Source organism: Pinus tabuliformis, chromosome 1_2, assembly GCF_031772625.1.
Source record: "Pinus tabuliformis cultivar Carrire ecotype Pingquan chromosome 1_2, CPIR1, whole genome shotgun sequence".
NCBI lineage: Eukaryota > Viridiplantae > Streptophyta > Pinopsida > Pinales > Pinaceae > Pinus > Pinus tabuliformis.
The window spans coordinates 904107492-904130487 of NC_142298.1; positions in this window are offsets into that span (position 1 = coordinate 904107492).

The window sequence follows — 22996 nt, forward strand, 5'->3', positions numbered from 1 at the left end:
AACTGAAAAACTTTTGAAAATTACATGGCAATTTATTACAAAATGAAATGACCAATTTTCTTCAAAACAGAGTTTTGAAGAAAAGTCATAGTCCAGCAATACGACGATGAAAATATTTGAAATGAAAACTTATTAAGAACCTCCCTCATGGGTCTACTGGCATTGTTGGACATTGTTGAAGACCAAATCAACTAACCCTAGACCTAGTGATTGAAATGACTCTTGCTGATCAGGAGACTAAAGCAGGACTGTAAGTGACTTTAAAACTTGATTTCTATGAACAGACCTAAGCCGGTAGGGCAAGGCATGAGGGGTAATGAATGAAAAGACCCTTCCATTAGATTATGGCATGCCCATAGTGGAATGCAATTGAGTGAATCGAGCAAGACACCAAAAAGTGAAATGCAATAAGAGAAATGATCTATGACGGAGGGCTGAACAGACCAACTCTAACAGCAGTACAACAACCTCTTGTCTCTACGACTCCGCCACAATATTAGATTAGTGCTTCCTTAACCAGAACAACTCATGCTCAAACAGGGGTTATGACCCCGCATCTTGGTCAATCATCTAGTATTGGGCAACAACAAATGGTTCAACAACCATGGTTGGTGCAATATTAACAACCCCAATTCCAGCAAGTTTACCGAGGACCTGAGCAACAAGGCGCTTTAGGTAATGGACAACCACATTTTCAAAGTGATTACCAACAACCATACTATAATGGTTATGCCCATCAACCTTATCAAAGTTACCAGCATCAGATACATTATGCTAGTATGCAAACACCCACTGCTTAGGCGATCCCATCCTATCCTAGGTATGCTTCACCAAACCTGAATCAACAGTTGCCCTTTGTAGCAACTCTAGAATTACTAGATTTGAACCGGTTAACCAATGATCCAATTGCCTACGCGCCTTGGTGGCCGGTGATTCCTCATAAAATTCCGTCAGATATTCCTAAATTCAATGGAAATCTGGGTGAAGATCCATCGAATCATGTAATGACCGTTCATTTGTGGTGTTCATCCAACACCCTCAATGATGATTCGATTAGGCTTTGCCTTTTTCAGCGAACGTTGACTGGTCTGGTAGCGAAATGGTACATCGAATTGCCTAGAGCATCATTTGATAACTTTGGCAGCCTTGCCATTACCCTTTTAACCCACTTTCAGTTACCCATAAGGTACAAAACTGGAACAGAACTGCTTACCAACTTTAAGCAGACAACAACCGCTCACATATTTGATCATATTCATGAGTGGTGACGTTGTCATCGAATGGTAAAGACCTATGTTCCTGATCAGCTTCTAGCTGAGTGGTTTATTAAGTCATTATTACCTTCTATTATAGAAGATGTTGTGAAAGGAGGAGTTGTCACTAAAGAGCAAGTTGTTTCTCATGCGCAATATTTAGATTTGATCTATACTCAGTCTAGCATGCTCTATGACAAAATTCCTGATACTCCTAGACCAGAATTTTCCATTCCTCCCCCTCATAAATCAAACAGGGACTCTCATGCCAGCGATGGCATGATTGGCACCTCAAGTACTCAAACCGCAAAGGCTCAAACTGGTAAAGCCCTTGCAGTTTCCAATAAAAAAGCAAATGAAAAACTTCCTACCTTGGAGGTTAATGCTGTGTCATCTGACAAAGGCAAAGAACCAAAGCAACCTGGGGGCAAGAAGAAAGGGAAAAACAAGAAGAAGAAACAGGAAGATACACCTCCTGAAAAATATTTTGAAAGCCCTACTCGGCGGAATAAACCAGGTCAACCATGTTTCATATGTAATGAAGAACATTGGACGAAAGATTGTCCGCATCGAGCTGAGGTCAAGAAATTTTTAAAATCTTCAAGCACCTCAGCAATGTTGACTAATCCATTTCCAAACCCAGAAATTAATATGGTTGCTATCGATAATGCTTCCCCATCCCAAGTGCTTATGTTATCTGTATTGAAGCAAAAAAATGATGCTTTGATATCGACGAGGAATAAAGATTACGGGAATCCATAGATGTTGAACAAAAACAAGGCTATTGATCAACCTAGTAGTTCGACAACAACTTCGTCAAAAGTTGTGCCACCCATCATTCCTGAACTAACAATAAAGTCGCCAAAGTGAGTAGTACATAAATCGACATTTAATCTTCGTGCTCGAGCAGCAAAGAATTATAATATAGTAGAGGATCTGGCCCAATTGCCATCCACTATGTCGACACTTGAAGTATTGCAAAATTGCCCCTCCCAAAAGAAAGCTTTATTATCAGCAATAGGTGGGATTGACCCAACAGATTCCAATCTTGTGGCCTTTAACCACAAAGGATATGAGCCTCAGTTACCGGCCCAACTCGCTTTCCTTATACAGGTGAAAGCCCTCAACAAAACTGTTCATCAAACAATCATTGACGAGGGTGCATCTACCTGTATAATGTCAATGAGCTGCTGGAAAACTTTAGGCTCACTACCCTTGTCGTGGTCATCAACGACATTAAAAGTGTTCGACGGAAGAACGTACATGCCATATGGGATATTAAGTAACTTTCAAGTTGAAATGGGGGGCAAGAAAGTAGAAATTGAAGTCGAAGTTATCGATGGAAACCTCAATTACAATATCCTATTGGGAAGGCCCTGGATTTATGCTATGGCTGCTGTTGTGTCAACATATTTTAGAAAGATTTCATTTCCTTTCCAAGGTGGAATTACAATTGATGACCAACTAACCCTTCTCCCCAATAGTTCACAAGTTACAGGAAGCATTCCAATGATCCGTGGAAGCTCTCAATCACTTCAAAATGTCAGAGTAGGCCTTCGACTTAGTTACCGGAGAATCCACAGTAAGAACCATTTTCTGCCAACGTTTCAAATCCCAACTGGGATCCATCATCAGGACAACTTGAATGCTTGATAGAAGAAGAGCTTAGCTCAGAGATTAAATAGTAATGACGAGAGTAAAATGAGATGAAAGTCGGCTCTCAATATCTGATAATTATTGATGAGAGTCGGCTTTTACAGATTAATTTAATTAATTAATTAATTAATTTAATTTTTAATTATTATTATTATTTTTTAATTTAATATCAATTAAGATTGATCATTATAATTAAAAATTTTATTAATATTAATTTAAATTAATTAATAATAATCTTTTAATAATTAGTTACTTTTAATATAATAGGATAGTTATTATTAATATTACTTATATTGTTAATTATTATTATTAATATTAATATAAGAAATAATAATAATAATTAGAATTATAATTTAATAATAATTAGTATTAATGATATTATAATAATCATAATTAATGTTAAAAATATTAATCTTAGAATATTGTATTAATATTTAATATTAAATGTTTGATCATTAATATTTATTATTAATATTAATTGTAATTATTATTATTATTATCATTAATTATTATTATTATTAATAATTAGAATTAATATTAATAATAATAATAATTATTATATTATTATTATTATTATTATATTATTATTATTATTATTATTATTATTATTAATTAATAATAATAATAATAATAATATTATTATTATTATTATTATTATTATTAATATTATAGCATTATTAATATTATAGTATTATTAATATTATGATAGTTATTATTAATATTACTTATATTATTAATTATTATTATTATTAATATAATAAATAATAATAATAATAATAATTATAATTATAATTTGATAATAATTAGTATTAATGATATTATAATAATCATAATTAATGTTAAAAATATTAATCTTAGTATATTGTATTAATATTTAATTTTTATAATAAATATTTGATCATTAATATTTATTATTATTTATTATTAATATTAATTGTAATTATTATTATTATTATCATTAATTATTATTATTAATAATAATTAGAAATCATAATAATAATAATAATAATAATAATTATTATTATTATTATTATTATATTATTATTATTATTATTATAATAATAATAATATTATTATTATTATTATTATTATTATTATTAATTAATAATAATATTATTATTATTAATAAATATTAATAATAATAATAATAATAATAATTATTATTATTATTATTATTATTATTATATTTAAATTAATAAAATGAGTTAATTTTTCTGATTAGGGGAAGCCAGCTTCCACTAATCTCCATACCATTGTCTCTGTTGAGATTATGCGGGTGTTTGATAATTTCAAGGGCTTCTCTGATCTTTCGTCTATGGTGTTGCTCTTCCCTAGCGATAATCGAGGTGCTCTCCAAGGAGACATGGTGCTTAGTCTTTGAGGAGTGCTCTGCTAGGGCGGAAGTACGAGACCTTTCATTCTTAATATCAGCTCCATGTTCCTTGAGTTTGGTCTGCAGGGAGCGACCTGTTTCACCAATGTAGCTTTTTCCACATGAGCAATCAATTTTATAGACCCCTTTAAGAACCCTTATAGTCTTTTAGTATACTTAGATGACATCTTAATTTTTAGTAAATATCGTGATGAACACGTCATGCATGTAAGAAAAGTACTTGATGTCTTGAAAAAATAACAGTTGTATCTTAATATGACAAAGTGTGAGTTTGGAAAAACTTCTTTAGTTTACATGGGTGATATTGTTGGAGGAGGTAGGTTCGAAATATATCCCTCCAAGGTTGATCTTGTTTGTAATTGGCCAAGGCCCAAGACAGCTACTAAGGTAAGAAGTTTTTTGGGAGCAACCCAATATTGGATGAAATTCATTGCTAACTTTTCTCTTATATCTGCTCCTTTACATGCATTGACAAGTGTGAAAAAAAATTAGTGGGGAGGTAAGTAACAAAAGGCCTTTGATGCATTGAAGGAAAAGATCAGTTCAGCTATAATACTTGCACCTCCAGATTTGAGATAGTCATTTAAGATTCAGACTGATGCTAGTGACTGTGCCATGGGTGCAGTCCTCATGCAACATGGAAAACCTATATGTTTTCATTCAAGAACTTTTAATGGTGCAATGATTAACTATCCTACATATGACAAGGAATTCTATGCATTGGTGTAAAGTGTGAAAGAAGTGGAAACACTACTTGATGGGGAAGGAAACAATCATTCACACTAATCATCAACCATTGCAATACTTGCAATCTCAATAAAAGTTGCAGCAATCAAGGCACTTCCGATGGATGGGTTTTCTTCAACAATTCCACTTGGTAATCAGGTATAAGAAAGGTATCTACAATAAAGTTATTGATATGATTGAAACATTACTTGATGGGTAAGGAAACAATCATTCACACTAATCATCAACCATTGCAATACTTGCAATCTCAATAAAAATTGCAGCAATCAAGGCACTTCCGATGGATGGGTTTTCTTCAACAATTCCACTTGGTAATTAGGTATAAGAAAGGTATCTACAATAAAGTTGTTGATATGATTTCTAGGCCTATTGTTAGCACAACTACTTTACTCATAATTTTGTTTTACATGAAATTTATATTGAGCAATATGCATTAGATAATGAATTTCAATATGTTTATGCAAACTTGAGTCAAGGTAACCAAGTAGAGGAATTGGATTATCATCTGCATGATAACGTGTTGTATCATCTTGGAAATCTTTGTATCCCACAGGGAGAAAGATTTAACATCATAGGAGAGGCACATACTTCTCTTATTGTTGGTCATTTTGGTGTAAGTAAGATGATGACACATCTACAAAGTTATTTTTATTGGCCTCGTATTCTTGAAAGTGTGTCTCATTTTATTAAAGGATTTTCATTATGTGCAATCAACAAGCCGAACAATAGGAAGGTAGGATTGCAGACACTACTTCTAGTTCCTTCATGACTATGAGAGAGTGTTTCTATGGATTTTGTAGGAGGTCTTCCATTGTAGAAAAGAGGTCATGATTATTTGTATGTATATTTGGGTAGGTTCAGAAAAATGTGTATTTTGATGCCATTCAAAAAGTGAGTTATAGCTGAACAAATTTCCCAACTATTATTTCAGAATGTGTGGGTGCATTTTGGATTGCCCACATCCATTGTTACGATCGATATTCTCGTTTTGTTTGGAATTTTTGGTCAAGATTGTGGGGATTCATGGACACCAAACTGAAAAATAGTACAACTTTTCATCCGCAAATAGATGGTCAAATAGAGGTGGTGAATAGAATAGTGAGACATCTTCTTCATGGGTATTGCAGCAAGCATCCTAAGTTGTGGAATGAACATTTTCACTATATTCAATAAGCTTACAACTAGGCCAAGCAATATTCAACTCAAACATCGCCATTTGAGGCATGTTTGGGATAGTTGCCTAAATCTCCTTTGGATTTCATTTTTTGCAAAGATGTTTCTATTGATGGTTATATTGACATAGAAATGGCAAGAAAGTTCATTGAACAAATCCAATTGGTACACCAAAAAGTTCAAGAAAAACTTGAAAAGGGCCAAGGCAAGTACAAAGAAAGGAATGAAAAAAATCATGAAGATCAAAAGTTCCATGTTGGCGATGAATTTTGGCTTCACATTAGCATAGAGAGGCTCCAAGGAGAAGGTGAAAAGCTAAAACCAATTAGATATGATCCATTTAGAAATTTGGAAAATATTGGTAACAATGCCTTCAGGTTGGATTTTCCTTCATATATACAAATTTATGATGTTGTTAATGTTGAGAATTTAAGGTTGTATGAGCCTCTTTTGATTGAATATCAAGGAGAGAATGTTCAAATTCCATCTATTGAAGACTTTTCTCTATAATTCCTTGATGAGCTTTAGCAAGACTCTATACTTGACAGAAGAAAAATGACATTGAAAAGGGGAAGTGTCGATTATCTTCGAGTGGGGCTCAAGGGTAAAAATCCTTATAAAGCCAAATGCATAGAGATTAGAAAGGTGAGGAAACTGTACCCTCACCTGCTGGACAACTAAAAGAGATCTTTTGTGGTTCAAAAGGCTCCAATGGGGAGGAGTGATTGGGTGCTCAAAATTATGCTAAAACATAAAAGTCATCAGAATGGTGTGAAACCTGAACGACCGCATAGTGCTCGTCATCTTGAATCTGGTGCAACTTGTTTCACGTGAAATAGAGACTGTATGCTCCTAGAAACACAATCTGTTCACTTTGTCAAACAGGTAAAACCATTTGTTGGTGGCTGATAAGGATGATGATTGGGAATCTGTACCGCCTAGGTGGCAAGAGAAATATTCTTAGAATATTCTAGGAATATTATCAAAATATTTTTTTCATTGTCATCGTCCTATTGCTCCATGCGTGTTTGTTTGAGCCAATGAGGAGGTGACAAGTGGCTAAGCCTGAGGCTGCAATGCGTCCTCCTAATGTCACTTTAAAGTTTTGTATGGCAAACAGGGTGAAAGTTGGGCTCAACACTGCAACCTCCCATATCACAACGCCAAAACTTACTAATGCACTCGTAAGGTTTTTCTTAACCATAACGATGGCAAGTTATACTTTTTGTTTAATGCCGCCAATGTTGCGGGGTCAAGCGGACTTAACCACCGCCCCATGTGAACGCTCGGAAAAAAATTAACGTAATCGCCGATGGTTAGCACCACCAAGCTAACCACTTACCTGACTGCTAGATAAACTGTCCACATGTGAACGCTCTTTCAAACTGCTAACGGTTACTTTGATCGCTGGAGGGAGGGGACCAGCGTCGCGGGATAGCTCATGGGCAGATGACCCCGATATGTTCGATATTTTGGTTTTTAGGCCTTGGTAAAAAATTAATGGTCCTACAAATCCGCTTGATTTTCAGTGAAAATGTCGCTCAGTTAGAGTGCTTGGCAGGTGAATTTGTAGGATAATGCTGGATTTTGTCCAAATTGTAGAGCAAATAGTGGAGAAAATAGGAGAGGTCATAACTTCTCTAGTTTTTGACCAAATTGGATGCAAAAAGAGGCTAGGTAGCCAGTTTTGGACATTCTGGACTCATTGGAGCAGGTTTCAGAAGCATTTAAGCATTGCAAACATATCTTTTTACACTGTTGAGCATAATAGAAAGGCCCAAGATATTGGAAGCTGGACCAAGGGGACATAGCCCAAGAGGGGTGAACTCCTTCATCATGTTCTGGTTGTGATTTGTTTTTGGTGATGCTCTATACACTTTTATGCTAATGTTCAGTGTCTTATTTATGTTAAAATTGCTCATAAAATTAACACAAAACTTATTTTAGACTTGCAAAACTCATGAATCCTTAAGCACAATGAAAGAATTTTGTTTCTAATCTGAGGAGGATCTTAGCATAGTAATCTAATATTCTTAATCAGACCATTGTCAGTTCTCAAGACTTTGATGTAGTGTCCACTTTGCTTCTCAATAAGAGCTCTGTATTGGAGGAAGTTCTCAACACTTCAATTTTCTGATTTAGGAAGTAGACCCATATCTTCTTTATATAATCATCTATAAAAGTAAAAAAAGAATAGCTTCCCTCAATTGATGGTGTCTACATTGGTCCACATAAATATGAATGGACAATCTCCAAAGGTGCCTTTTCCCTTATTGACTTTCCTGTTGAAAATGTCTCTCTATATTGCTTTCCCATGGTGTATCCTTCACATAGGTTGTCTGGTTTTTCTATGAGTGGAAATCCCTTCACCATGTCTTTGCTATGCATAAAATTCAAACCTCCAAATTTGAGATGGAAAAATTTCAAATGCCATAACCAATTTTTATCTTTGACCTCTGCCTGAAATTTTACTTGTGTGATAATTGCAACTTTTCTTTCATCCTCATGTGAATTCATTAATAGTTGTGCTTTAGCACTTTCTTCCTTTGAATTTGATTTATCTTTAGGGGAAACATTCTATTGTTTGTCATCTAAACTTTTGAAATTAATTGTCTACTTGGAGACTTATCCAAAATTGTGCACTCGTAATTTTTGAAAAAGACATTGTAGTCCTTTTACATGAGTTGTCCAATGCTTATGAGGTTATGCTTCAAACCGGGGATAAAATAAACATATGAAATGCACCTCTTCTTCCCCTTCTTTGTTAGAATATTGACTCTTCTTTTTCCCATGACAAAGACTTTGCTATCAGTCCCTAATGTCACTTCAGATTTAACACTTTCATCTAAATTGGAAAACATTTCTATTTTCCATGTCATGTGGTTGTTGCACCCTAAATATAGAGACCATACATCACTGTGTTTGTCTTATTCTACATTATAAACTAAAAACATGTTATCTTGGTTTCGATTTTGCTTTGTGAAATTTCCACTTGGTTTGTTACTTATGTCATGTTCTTTTTACATTCATTCCATAATGACCATACTTCTTACAATAATGACACTGGACTTGAGATTTATCATACCTATGACCTTATGTTTGATTCTGACTTGGGCCTTCACTTGTACTTTGATTGCTGCCCCTTCCACTTGAGCTTGAAGAGTTTCCACTTCCACCTTGGTGTGGGCTGCTTCCTCTTTCTTTGCCTCTACCTTAACCAAATGAAACTTGTGTCTTGAAGACATGCTCCAATGGGGAGTTTTATTTTCTATTCAGTCTATGTTCATGAGAAATCAGTGATGCATGAAACCCATCCACTGAAAATTGTGAGAGATCCTTTGTCTCTTCTATGGCCACAACAATGACATCAAATCTTGGTGGCAGACTTCTCAAAACTTTCTCAACTACTCTTATTTCCTCAAGTGTCTTACCATGAGACCTGACTTGAGTAACCTGTCCAATTACTTGTGTGAAAAATGAGTCTACATTCTAAGATTCTTTCATACAAATTATCTCAAAGAGTCTCCTTAGCATTTGTATTTTTTTTGTATTCACTTTTGCCATGCCTTGGTAGACTGTCTTGAGGGTGTCCCATGCTTGCTTGGACTTTGTTGCTGTTGCAATCTTTGGGAGAATACTTTCATTAACTATTTGATATATGTACAAGAGGGATTTCAAATCCTTCTTCATGTTGTCCCTCAACAAATCCTTTTTTTCTTGTGACAAGGCATTGTATGCTATTGCATCTGCTGGTTCTTGGAATCCATTCTCCACTGAATCCAAAATATCTTAAGAAGAAAACACAACCTTTATTGTTATAGCTGAGTAGTCATAATTTTTCCCATTAAATTGATGTATCTAAGGATTATTCAAGCTTGTGCTTGATGCTACCATTTATCACTATTAAAAAAACTCTCCCTACTAGTAAATGCTCCAAAAAAAATCTTCCCTCAAGTTTTTTTTTAACTCCCAATAAAAACACTTATTCTTACACTATCAAAGTTTTAACCATGCTCTAATGTCAATGTCACGTGAAGGAATTAGGGCAAAGGAGAGGAGTCTTTTCCTCAAAATCAAAGTCTTTCCCTCACCACTTCAGTGCGGAGATCAAATCACAACTAGGCAGGAGCTTAAAACAATTAAAACAAAAAAAATTAAGGGAGAGGGGAACAAAGTAAAATAGAGTAAAATTTGGGAGCAACAATATAAATATTTGGATTATAATTCTTAATGCATGAAATACATTCACTTGAATGTTGTGGCTCTTTCACCAAGTAAATCAAATTTCTTCCGAGGGGGTTGTGGAGTAACAACTGTAAAACCTGTAACTATTTGTTTTGAGGCGCCCACCAAAATACTCTATGATTTTCTCGATGAAACTTCTCAAAATTAATCACCCTACAAAACTAAAGACTTCTTAACATGTATATTCAAAAATACATTTCAACTCATTAATTTATGATAAATTCAAAGTATTAAGACATAGTACGGAGGCTTCTACAAAATAAATAATTTTCTGAACTTAAGGAGTGTAAGTAATAGTTGTAGAATAAATGTTTGACCATATTTTCTCACCAACCCTTCATTAAATGTTTTAATTATCAGATATGTTGTGGAATGATATGACATATGCCCCTGCAAAACTTCATTTAGCCCCAACTTCAAAATCCTAAACCTGCAAACAAACTCTACTTGCTTGATTTACTTGTGTACCACCGTTATGGCTACTATTGCTATTGTTAGTTTATTTAAGGCAATGTTTGAGATTAATTTTCCAACATTTAAACCACCAAAATCATTGCGAAACATACAGAAAGATATAATTTTCTATTATATAGAGATAAACAAACATCATTCCCCTGGTGTACATTAAAAAAAAGGATTACGCTTATGGTTGGGTAATGGAATGATTATGACACAAATACAGTAACAAAAAGGGAGCGACTGTCATAGCGGTGGTCCCTGCCGGGGGTGCAAATTCCATGCTAGTTGTAAATTGCTTCAATAATACTCAGTGATGTCAATTACTTAATGAAGTTGATGATCACTTCCTCTCCAAATCTGGAGCGCATATGGGCATGGGTTTCTGGCAAATTTCTCAAAAATGAGAGGATGACATCTCTCTTTTCCAGCTCCGATCTTTTCTGGCAGCTCATCTCCCCATCAGCAATAATGCGTCTATAGCATTTTATTTTTTCTTTGGACAAATGAGCACTCAAGGTTTTTCTTTAATCATGAAATAGATTACAAACAAACAACGTAGTGCTACAATAAAACTTGGGATTTGCAAAGCCAAAATCAAACCTTTTTTCCAAGGAAAAAGGATAAGGTCAATCATGACCATGAATCTCTAAGAAAACAACCTAAAACGAAACAAAATTAATATGACCACATTAACGGAAAATGTACAGGAAAATAAACTAAATGTAGCAGTCTAAGAAGATCCAAAATGAAAACTCTTCAATACATCTAAACTTAATTCCCGATTTGCATTGTATTTTCTGGACCTAATAAAAAATATCAAACTTTTGTATGATTCAATGTTTACAATGTATCTTATACGGTAATAACAAAATACAAGGATGAAAAACCTAAGAGAATATGGACCAGTGTCACAATTTGATGAGATCTGAAACTTGCTTCCCTCATTAAAATCTCGTCGACTTGTCTATGGGTTGCAGATAAAATAAGCACACCATGGCATAAGTAATTGATCAATTATAAATAAATTTGTGGGCCCATCTTGTAACCACTTGTCCAACATCTATCATGCATGTTCGCTAAGAAGTAGCTACCCTATGAGTGCAAGCTTTCTGGAGAAGCACTCTTCTTCTCTTTTTTATCCTTGAGTTTGCCATTGTCAATTGTGCAATTTGGTCAAAATCCCTTCTCTAATTGAATCACAAAATTAACATCATCAATAAACATCACTCTTCTTCTCCTTTTTATCCGTTAGTTTGCCATTGTTGATTCTACATTTTGGTCAAAATCCATTATATATTTGAATTACAAAAGCAAGTTAACATCATCAATAAAGCAGAAAATTTCACTCTTATATAAAAATAGTGAAATCATCCTGAGAAAAATGAATGTATCTTGTCCTCACATGTCACCTTACTCTGTCTGACATTCAATGTGTTGGATAGAAATTAATTCTATTTGATGTGTGTCATATTAATTATATAAAATCTTTCAAAAGTAAAATAAAACAAAAACACAATTACCAAAGACATAAATTGTGGAGACCCCACATATAAAAAATAACATTCAAACATGCTAAAACTTGAGAAGAGGTAAGTACAATGGAATGCCACCACACATCTTCTCAAAGATAATTGCATACCATATCTTATGTCATAACATCCGGTGTTGAAGAGTGTAAACATAACAGCTGGTTTCCTTGAATTCCATGCCATTCATCTTTCTATTTCAACAGTTGGAAAGTTGCATGCAACTCATTTACCAGGTTGCTTCCTACAAGCATGGAAAGGGGCAAGGTTTAGGCAGTCATACATGCATGGCAAGGGGCAAGGTTTAGGCACGTCAACCTGTGTAATTTCCCACCGGAGGGCCATCACCATCTTCATCTCCAAGTGGTATGCTGGATCAAGGGCCTGAACTACGACACATTTAAGTAATAGGGTAGAGATTAAATAGATGTGGTTCATACACTAAAGCAACCTATACTACATATATTCATTTAATTTCCTACAATGAAATAAAATTATGAAGATGATATATTAATCTTTTTAAATTTGAGGTTGCTGCTAGTGTTGAGGACAAAAATTCTACAACTTGGAATGGCAGTTTTATCTACATATCTAGCAATGTGGTGGGAAATGCCTATATCGATCAATTCAGACGAGACTTCGATGAGACTTCAATGATTTCTCAGGAGCTAGGGCAGAAGAAATAAGATCCATTTAGCAAGCTTGGTGCTCGGATTCATTTCTGCAATCACTGTTTATGTTTCAGGTGCATCTTTTGCCTTTGCAACAACATGATGAGAATCAAAATTCCCCGCATCCTGCAAATGACAGAAAGACATTCGGCTGTAAGAGACATGCATGCAATTTTAATAATGGTCATCATAACTCTGGTATTGCAACTCTTGCTCACTGGTCAGTGGGCTTGTGTGCGACCCAGATCTGATGCGATGTCGATTTGGGGGCGAACCTAATCTATTAAAGTTGGGAGTTTGGGAGGGAATGATTTCCCTAACCGACTTGAGGCAGCGATGGGGCTTGCATGCCAGGCTTGGCCAAATGATGAGCCCACGGGAAAAAGATGCCCAAAAGAAAGGGATGGGCCAAGGCACTTATGAGTTCTTAGAAGCTTTAGGAATGAAAAATGACAGGAGTGAGATGGCCAAGAACAACTCGGGTAGGAGACATATGTGATGCATGAAGTTTGGATCCATTCCTACCACTAGTGGTTTACCTTGATTCAAGGAATGATGCCGACAAGAAAGAAACATAGACAACTAAGCATGGGAAGAATCAACACAGGAAAGCCAGTGTGGTTTTTTGTATGTGATTTTATGCCAGGTAAAGGTATAAATAAAATTCTCATTCAAGCAATATAAATAAAATTCCCATTCAAGTTTTATAAGCATAATTCCCTTTCAAATACCATTCATAATTTCCTTTCAAATAGAATTCTTTTGCATCTACTTAATCAATATGCTACAAGAACAACATAATGGCTTGCTTGCACAACATACTTGCCCATAAGTTAAAATGCACAATTTTCATTCTATTTGAGGTCGTTCCTGCACGTCCAGGCAGGGAAAAAACAAGGGACTGTGCGTGTGTTTGCCAATGTGTGGTTCACAATTTCTAGCATCTTGTTTTGTATGTGCTTTGGGAAGCAACTGGAAGAAGACATTATTAACCATCTAGACAAGGTTATGAATGAGATTTTGCTAATTGTGGAGCCCCAAAAACACAATTTCTTGTCGATTCTCAAACTGATGTTGGCCCAACAATGGAAGTGCATCAGGGAGTTTCAATTTCTTGCTTACTCTCAGGCCATTGCGTGCTTCTGAAGCAAGGGCTTCATACTCAATCGGGATCTCGTGATGGTGCCAATGCATATATAGACTCACAAATGAAGCTGGAGCTGTCGAGAAAGAGTAAGCATACACCATATATGCTTGAGAGAAACATTTTGATGAACCATTAGCTGTATTTTTGCCATTATTTTGGTTAAAGCAGAGTAGAATATAACTTACTAATGCATGCTTCCCTTCAGAGTAAAGTAAATTTCTTTGCCATAAACTATAAGAGGGGCTGAGTGATCTTCCTCAAGTTTCAAGTTTCAGTTTGTGGCTATGGTTTTTTATTTCTCTCAAATAGAGAACATGAATATTCGCTACTAGTTCGCTTTATTCATCTACAAGTTCACTTGCTTGCCTCAAATGACATTAGCTCTATGTACGACTAGCTTCACGAAAGGAGATTTGTACTTAGCTCTGTGTACAAGAAAAGCTACTCATTTCTATTTATTACTTTATAATATGAATAAAAATTCAAATTCAATTTTCGAGAAATAAATATATAATGCGAGGGTGTACCTGCAACTTGCAATGCGAGACATCCTTACTACCTACAACCTGCTATGTGAGACATCTTACTACCTGCAACTTGCTATCAGAGTCTCTCAGCACAAATTGAAAATGAAATGAGTCATATCTGCAACTAAAAATTTCATTGATCTTTTCAGAGAAGAATGCATAGCTCCAAATGTATATTTATCTCTGAATGTAAATCTATGGCGAGTTTAAGATGGATGAGGATGTGTAGAAGTTGTAAGCAAGCTGTGTGGTGTGTGGCAAGTGTAAGTGTCAAATGGCAAGTGTAAGCAGCAGACAAATTACTATAAATGTTCAAGTATTTTTTGAAACTGTTTACATAACATTTTATGCGGTGGGTGGAAACGAGCCATCCAAACTTTGCTTAAAATTCACAAAGTTAAATAGCAAGTAAATCAGAGTTTGGTTAAAACTTTTTTTTGGATCTGGAAATTCAACAACCGAGCAATAAGACCTCCAATATAAAACTTTGGATAAAAGCAAAAAAAACATCAAAGCTCGAAAATAAAACTTTGGATAAAAGTGAAAAACATCAATTAAATGCTCTGGTCAACTCAAATTAATAAGGAGTCAACGCAGATGTGAACGCTATAGTCCCTGCTATGACGGAGGCAAGGACTAATAAAAGTAATACCAAGTAACATAAACAAGTTGTTCTGAATTTTATCAAACAAGTTTCTCAATGATTATATTTGGTCTTGTGGTGCAGCTTCGTATCCATAAACTTATCCCACATTTATTATTTCATTCTATAATTGTGAAACTTTAGTTTTCAATTTCAGTTGGGGAAATTCCAAACTATCGCTTATGAAAATTGGTTTTCAACTTGAGTTTAGACACCGAACTTTGTGGTTAGCGTATTGGAGAAGTGTCCGATCATGACTGGTATGAAATTGCAATGTTAATTATTTCAGTAGTTCACCTTCCCTTGTCAGGTTAAACAAGTTCTCTCTTTCTGGGGGACCGACTTTGGAACGTATGACTTTTGATATCAACCGGACACGAGTTGCCCATTCGAACAATCTTTTGGGGGAAACTTCACGATTCATGATCGTTCCTCGACCGACATTGGAACACATGACTTTTGATATCAACAGGACACGAGTTGTCCATTCGAACAATAAAATATTGCAGCTGATTTGATATGGCAAAACTCATCGATGAGGTTCACGTTCACATCAAATTGGCTTCAATTTTAATGTGTGAATATGGATTTAAAAGTAGAAATAATATCTAACAATTAAATAATTTCAATAATTTTAATTATTTTTTATAAAATAAATTAATATATTTTATTTTTAAAGATTATTTTAATTCTAATTTTAAATATTTTCATTAATTTTAATAAAATAAATTAATATATTTTATTTTGAAAGATTATTTTAATTCTGATTTTAAAGGTCAAGAAGAGGTATTGTAGGTAATTGGTAGGAATCAATAGAAATTTCATTATCAATTTCAATTTCTGCAAATAACACTATGAAAGTAGACAAAATACGTATATTTTTAAGGGAGGTTTTTTTTGTTAATTTAATATATTGAAAAATCTTTATTATATTAAAATAAAAATACTTTTGATGCAATAGGATTATGTAACATTGGCGATTGATGTCTGCAATTTATACTATTCCTTTAAATTTTAGTTAAAATTCGAATAAAACTAATCAAAAAATACATCTAAAATAAATAAGATTTAAGCAAATAATTCCTAACTTATAAAACTAAATTAATCCTAATAAATTTCTTTATATATTTAAAAATATATATATACTATGTGAAATTATTTATATCAAAATGTGTGTTTACTCTAAATTTGGAATTTATAGTTGTTGTAAAATGAAGTTCTATAATAATAATATAAAAAAATCAGAAATTCGTAATAAACAAATAATTTTGTTATAACAGTAAATTAATAATATAAATATTTGAATAACTTTTTTCCCTTTATGTTAAAAAAAGCAAGAAACATGCTGACTTAAATTCAGCATTTAGATTTTAATAATTATAAGAAAAAGCATGCTTACAAATCACTTACATAATCATAACAATAATTTTATTATTTTTTTCAGAAAAAATAATCTTTGACAAGTACTAGGATCTACATCAATAATATAACAAGCATATATAATAAAACAGGCCCATTATAATATTATTACATTCGTTATAATATATTTTATAACTAGCTACAATTTATATGATGCTTATATTATAAAGATTATCAATTTTAGAGTGTGTCAATATAAGGGAAATAGATATTGAAACATTTTGGTCCTTTCTTTTATCATGTGTTACAACAAGATATAGAATTGGAGGAGAGGGATCCAAATTTTTTAATTTTCTTAACCATGTTATGGTATGAGTGGGCTTTTTGGCTTTTTGTTAAATAGTATGTTTTAATTATATTTATTATAGGTTGGGAATCAAGGTTCAGATATGTTGGATGTTTTATTTTTTTAATAGTTTAAAATTTTAATAAACAAATTTATGAAATTATATAATTATTACAATTTTATTATATTGAGAGGTATTTTTATTTTGAAAATGAATTTAAATTTTTTGATTAATTATTATTAATGAATATTTGAGGAAATTTTGGACATTTATATTAAATTAATGGCTTAGATTTATTGTCTAATTCCAATTTCCTTTAAATTGATGACTTATATTCAATCATTTAATGTGTATATTCAATTTTTACCTTAGTTTTCATTATCATCTACATTGCCTTTCAAGTTTGTTTTTGATGGATTTGTCAATCACTATTTTGGGATATACCCAAAAGCTATGTATTAGCATCAACATGTTGTTAATGGCATAGAATATTTCTAGAGATGAGGGAAAAGAAGAATTAGGTAACACTTATTGACATTCATCAACTGTAAGTCAATAAACTGTACTACTTGTATTTAATTGCAATTTAGGATATAGTCACCCTATTTTCCTCCTTGGGATCAACATCATAACCTTACTAGAGTGGTATAACTACATGATATCCATCATTTGTAACATCATCATAGTGAAATGAGTTTAATATCCTCTACCAACATAATCTCCTTTGCTTGCATTGCACTCCTTTGAAGACTTTGATGGAACTATATTCTTTAACCTATTTATTAAATTAAGGTTAGCTAGAGAACTTACTATAGATCCTCTGCCTTGTGATTCTAACATGATATGAAAGCTAACGTTGATTTTTCTTTTTCTATTTAGTGCTCTTTAACAAAAGTTAAGGATGCTTTGGACACCCTATTTGGCATAGTGAACACCACATTTTAAAACAATAGAATTAAAACCAAGCTTTCCAACCTAAAAATAACATATTTTGTTGCTATTATGGAATAAATTTTCAATTTCAAGGAAATGAAAGTAAACATTCTTAGAAATGGTGTTGGAAGGTAAACCATACCTTAACCATACAATTTTTTTCTTAGTGACCCATTTCTTGCATTCAAAAGGTTTTGTGTAATTTTTTATAGAATATCTTTTCCTTTCAAACTTCGCTTCTTGCATCTTAGACGACGCATTTTGTAATATTATCCAACATCAAGTGACCTTGAGAATATTTGGTTAATTATCTCCTTAGGAGCATGTCCACATTAAGGTTACTTTTGCCTCATGCATGCATAAGTCTCCATGGGACACTTCTAGATTTTCTTAAAACAAGAGGCCACTATGATTGTATTTTGATAATGAGGGTTATCAAATGAAAATTGTTCACTTTTGATTTCAAAAGATTGAAAATATTGCTTGACATATAGCTAGAAATGATGATCTCTTGGGAAAAAGCTTTTGATTATGATTGTTTGGTATAGAACAATGTTCTTTCGAAATATGTATCCAGCCAAAAATGGATTGTGGATTTTGGAGTTATCAATCATATGGAAAAACACTAGCACCTCCTCTTCAATTACAATGATTACTATAAAGGTGAGAAAGTAACTAGTGGGGATATCTACATTCTTCCAATCTCTAGTTGTGGTATTAGTCAAATTAGTAATGCTCAACAAAAATACACTCTCCATGTCCTCTTAGTGGTAAAAAAGGGCTTCACTCAATGAAACTCTAACATAGCACGTGCATTCATGGCATACTAAACAATACCCTTAATTTGACTACATATTGGAAAATTCCTCTAAAAATTACATTATCTAACCCCCAACCAATACAAACCCAATATACATTCCCAATTTAAAAATCTCCTACTTTCACTTGATATTGTAGGTATCCATGTTTTCGTTAATATTTTTTATACCCCTTTGTATATTTTCATTAACTTTGAGTTCCATTTTTTATACATGCCAACATAAAAGCCCTTTACCCCCTATTATATGTCATTTTCTCCTCAATATATATCCTCGAATATGAACACATGTGTTATGGTATTGCTCTCCTAGTGAAGCCCCCATGGAGTGGGACCTGATATTCTATTTATTTATTATTGATGCCAATAAAAAAGTGAATTTTTTTCCAAATATATTTTTTATTAAAAACTAGTAACAAGCTCAAAATTATTTCCTTTGGATATTGATATTAAACAAATACAATTACAAGTGGGGGAATTTCTCTCCACCTCAAACTTTAAATAAATTTATTTACAATGGTCATTAATGTTTTGAATGGCTATAAACTATGGAACTCCACCTTAGTCAAACCAAGTGTTTATCATTGAGGGACTTTAGTCATTATTGGCTTGTTGAAGGACTTCACTTCTTTTATTGGTAATTTCATGTGTTCACCCACCTCATCTCCACCCAACCCACGGGTCCACTTACCTCTTGCACATGGGTATAACCACCTCATGGAAGACATGATCTATCACCTATCTATTATACTCTTCATTAGACATGATCAATTATAGTGATTTTTTTTTGGGTGTATCACCTTTTGACTCTATCACTTACTATATCACTAAACATCATGAGGCAATATTCAGTAAGAATATTTATTAAAATAGTACACGAGTGTCTCTTCCATCAATTAATTTTGGTGGTGATTATAAACATGCCTCCTTGAAATATGTCTCTTATTCTTCAATAAACTAAGTTGCTAATGACTAATCTTGTTGAGGATCTTACATCTTCATTGAGTATTGCTACTCATGATGCCCTTTCAAGATATTCTTCTAGATGGTAGTTGGGGAGTTATGTGCCTAATTTTTCAACTAAATCCTCTCCTATTGCAAGAGTATATTTTAACCTTCCCTCTTGGACAAGGATGACCATTATTCTAATGATATGCCCTCTTTTGATGAGTAGTCCAAATGATGAACTCTCATAATATCTACATCCTACTGATGAGTCCTCTACATATCTATATAATACTAATATCTAGTTTAGCGATAATAGATTCTACTTAGATTTATTGAAGTTGGATGATGACCATGACAAAAATAATCCTACTAGTTCTTTATTACCATATTTGTTGAAATGGTCCATTAATAATTAACCTTATTAATAGTTAGTGTCATGCTCATCATGGGCCCTTATGATTACCTAACAAATATGATTTTACACCATTAAAGACATTTTTTAGCATGAGATATCTCAATAAAGATTGAGAAGGCTTTCCTTATGAGTGACATGGATTTTGATGATCCCATCTCAACATTATGTGGGTTGGTATTATGATCATTTGTAATAACCTACGAATGTAATGTTGTCTACGTGACCCATATATGGGTTGTTGGGATATCTAGGCTAATTTTCACTCAACTTAAGTTTACCCATACTAATTAGAAAGCGACAAAGAGATAAAACCTTCTTTGTTGCAGTTGACTCATTCATTTGTGTCCAATATCCATGTACTATATCATACCTTTTATGGTCACATGCCAACACACTTTGTGGGTAGTTGAGGCTCTTAATGACACAATATATAAGTAGTAGTGGGTAGTTGAGGCTCTCACTAACTTGATCTATGGATGGTAATGCGTAGTTACACCTTTATTACACTTTATTATATTCTATTATAATTTAGGTTAAGAGGAACCTAACATCCTCCTTGGAGCTTCTGCCTTAACCTCACTAGAGTGATATGAATACATCACATCTCTAATTTTTAACATCAATATATCCAAGTGATTTCCACTCATATTTACTTGTGTTTCCCACCCTTGGTGTCTTTTATGGTGATGTCATTTTCAATGTGTTTATTGGATAAGGATTCAGTGAATCATTGTACATCCATCGATGTTGACAAGTTCATACATTTATTTTTTCTACTACAGAAAGACAAGGTTTACATCAATATTCACAATTTTTTTTGTTTTTTGTTTTAAATAGATCCCACTTTGTAGTGCTATAAAAAGATGACATAGAGTTTCTCTATATTATTTGTGTCACAATATATATAGGAAAATAAAACAAATTTTGTATCATGTTTTTATTAAAGTCAATGTTTAATTAAATTCAAATAATAATAATAATAACATCAATTTTAAGCTACATCTTAAAGGGACACCAAATTCATACATGGGATCCCCTTATTTGTGACATGAAGAACTCTCTTTAAAATTCAGGTTCATGCAACTAAAAACTGAATTCAAAGTATGAGTCAAATAAACTTAAACCATAATTCAAAATACAATCTAAAATTTGACTCAAACTCAACTCAAAATATATCTTTAAACATAAAAATAGACAAATATGTGATTTAATTGAATTATTTTTAATTTTTAATTAAAATTAAGAAAGCATAAAATTTTTATAATTTAATTATTAAATTAATATAATCTAATTTTTCAATAAATGGGCTTGAGCTCTACAAGGGTTTTGAATATGCTAGGGTTTTGAATCATTGCAACCTCCATTGACAACATATCTCCACACTTTCACCTCCACTTACGTGCTCTAATGTCTCCTCTAAGTTGAGAGGGCTCACAATGGGTATCTGCCCCCTTCTTTCAAATCTCTCCTCTCTAGTGCAGCCCATCCTCTGATGAATCCTTTTTCTAGTTCTGATTAGAATTAGGGTAAACCATCTAATACATTAGCCTTAGGTGCTCAATGGAAGTGCATGCAATGCCACTTATCTCCAAAATTAACCAAGAATCCCCGAGTCGTGATTCCCTACAATCACCTAGAGCAATCTCGGCAGTTTATGTAGTATCATGTAATAATCTGTAAATTCGTGGGCATCTGGTCCAGAGAAGAAAATATCTTGCAATGGATCCAGATTAAATGGCAGCCGAAATCCCCTTCAATCTTCACCTATGAGTTGAGGATTTTGTCATAACAATCTTTGAAGATCTGGATGGTCACAAGTGAATCCTGGACAATGGCCCTTATTTCATGAATAGTGTTGGTTTATTCATGAGACATTGGGAACCTTACTATAAGCTAAAAAAGTAACAATTATTGGATGCACCATCTGGGTTCTATTGTACTCCCTTCCATATGACTTTTGGGAGATGGATATCTTGGAATCCATTGGTAATTCCATAGGAGACTTTATTCAGGTCTCAGAGATCACAAGGTGCATGTGTTTTCCTTCGTATTCACACATTTGCGTGTATATGAACATATCTAAGCCTCTCTTGGAATGGGTGTAAATTGAATACCAAAATCAGATCTGGTCCTAGTTGCTAGACTACGAGCATGTTCCATTCAAATGAAGGCTTTTCCATGAATATGGGCACCTATTTCATGACTGACCTTAGCAAGGCTCATCTCTCATGGAACCTCCCTCCTCAAACGGATTTTAGGAAGTTCATATGTGGCGTTGTCCTTGAGGTAAAACTCCATCATCTCGAGCTCCCAAAAGAACTTCTCAAGTAGATCCCAGCCACCCGCCAGGGCCCTCTCAAGTAGCCCCTAGCCACCCCTCTAACAACTATCAAATAACCCTAAGTCACCCTTTAGGGAACCAATTTTTCCTCCTAGCATATTAGAATGAACCTGAATAACTTGTGGGTCCTGTGGTTATGGCTCAATCTCAAGCAACGATGGAGGTTGAGCTAGGAGCGGAAAACCCTAAGAATAAACAACTAAGAAAATGCAAGGCTTAGGAGGTCCCATCCAATATCCAAGAAATTGAAGAAGTCCTCGCCCATGTATGCCATGCTTTATAACATGATGTGAAGATGGATCAAGTCAACTCTAATGAATGGTTGATGATTTCTTATTTACGTGATCCAGGGATCTTTTACTTATAGATGTATGAAAAGAATCACATGTGAAAATT